This window comes from Mesoplodon mirus (assembly GCF_964341445.2).
Source record: "Mesoplodon mirus genome assembly, contig: HAP1_SCAFFOLD_839, whole genome shotgun sequence".
Taxonomy (NCBI): Eukaryota; Metazoa; Chordata; class Mammalia; order Artiodactyla; family Ziphiidae; genus Mesoplodon; species Mesoplodon mirus.
In genome coordinates, this window is record NW_028295200.1 from 17,032 (window position 1) to 19,464 (window position 2,433).

The following is a 2,433-nucleotide window of genomic DNA, read 5'->3' on the forward strand; positions in this document are numbered from 1 at the left end:
GAGGTATTCCAATCTCGGCCTATCTAGTGATACCGTTCTTAACCTTCTTAGCTAATATCACATCGTTAGTCAAAGATTCAGACGCAAGTGTGTATGCGTTGTAGCGACGTATGTACAATACGCCTTTATACTATCACCAGACCCTAGATGGCTAGAATGATGCTGAGATTTAGTGACCTTGTTTGGCTCATCCCACCCAAAGTTGCCTTATTATAAGTTCTTTTGAGGTGATGAAAATAAGACAATTTATTTTCGCTATTTTTGGCGACAGCTACCATTGGATCGTTTGCAAGACTCCGCCAAGGAAATTGATATTTCTACGAGCATAGCTCTTCGGACTTTTATACAGCATAAGTGAAGCGGAAATGCTAGACGTAAGGTTGCATACTTTGATACACGACAAACGGTATTAATAAAGGTAGAATAAAGCAGTTTCTAAAGCCATGTGTTCAGCAGATCTAGGAATAAGGGAGGACGGTATACTTAGATATCTAAGTGCGTAACTAACACACAGCAGATTCAATAGAAAAGAAAATGTTAGATGATTTAAAACGTCAAAATAGAAATGAAACTGAATCAGTTGAAGTTTGGACGACTGACTAACAGAGAATTGGTTAACATGATACAACTTCTTGTCTGCCATGGACAACAATATTGGAATAGGAGGCACTCAAAAATACCGTAACAAGGATGAGGCTAAGAAGATTGTTAATTAACATTGTTAAAACGCGCAAATATAACCTTTTTCAACATGTTGCTAGAACAAAAAAGAAGGAAAGCTTTCGAAAATAATCACAATAAAGAGGGAAAATCACTTAAGAATGCCGCAGATAAATGCTAAAAGAATACACCCGTTTAGAAGTCGTCACGTGTTTGTTGTACACGAGCGCCAACAACAATTTATTGCAATTCAAACAGCTTGTGTTTTCCTTGTCACTAATGGTTTTCGCCCACACATACAAACAGTCATCAACAAATGAATTTACCAAAACCATAACAAACAATCAACAATCTACTTTTGAATAAATTTAATTATTCTGAATCCTATAAAAAGAAAAAAAAGCAAATTCCTCTCCACAGTATCGAACGATATATGGTAGAAATGTGCTTAGCAAGAAACATAATACTGTTATTAATGTTAAAGGATAAAGGATGAAGTGGTTGACGTTGATCAATCCTTGGGATGCGCCATGCATTCGACTTCATTAGACATCATAGAGGTGATTGAATGCATATGTGGCCTATACAATGCCTTGCGGGGGCCAGCCGATGTGTCAAGGCAGTATTTTTATCCTCCCATACAATTCTGGTACCAATTTACCGACTCCGAAGAGATAGTAATCTTGGTGAGCCCGCCGCGCGGTATCGAATGCATTGTGCATTGCAGGGCGCCTCTAACCACTGCGCTACACGTGTCCGTTATTATCGTTACGTTTATCAGTCTAACGTGCCCTTCCTCATCTTCGAAGTGGGATTCTCCACGGTGAAAGTTTGAAACCAACGTTGCACTGTGCGTTTGTTAACAGCTCCTTGACCCCATGCGTTAATTGTGCTACTCTATGTCCCAGTCTGAAATCGTAGAAATAGACTTGTCGAAATTTTTCTTTTGACACCTGAATTTCTAACGTTTTAGATATGTCAAAAACATAATTGGCAGCATTAATTAATTATGAAATTAATTAAAACATATACAAGAAAAAGATATAGAGAGAGATAAGATAGGGGCACGTGTAGAGCAGTGGTTAGAGGTGTCCTTCAATACACACTTCATTCGATCCCCACGCCCTGGGCTCACCAAACCTTCCATCCATCCGGTTCAGCAAACTGGTACCAGAATTGTATGGGAGGATATAAAAAACACTGAGTTGACACATCGCGCAGCACCTGCAAGTTATAGTATAGGCCAGACATCATTCAATCACTTCTACGATGTCCGATGAAGTCGAATGCATGGTGCATCTATTAGGGATTGATCAACGCCAACCACTTTATCCTCTATCCTTTTGTAGAAGAAAAATGACATTACGAAAGCAACATTATTCTCCGAACAACCTAATACATTACTAACTAATTATGTGAATAAATAATAAACCTGATTTTTCGTGAATGAAGTTCTAACTTTCTTTTCTTGGCAATTTTGGTCCACGAATTCAGCTTCGTCATTTCGAGCACACCGGTTTTTTTTATCATTCATCTTAAAGTGTTACTGTTAGAACGCAAATATCCTTACAAAATACATGTGAATTTTCAAATTTACCTGTTGATATCCATATAAAATATTGTTGACAGAAAATGTAGGGTTTTCCATTCGCTCGAAATTGTATGAATGATAATACGAAGCAGCTACAGCAATTCCTCAGAAAAGAGGAGAATAAGCGGCGGAACCATAATGAAATTCGGTGTTAATGTCAATCAACTCGTTTATTTGCTATT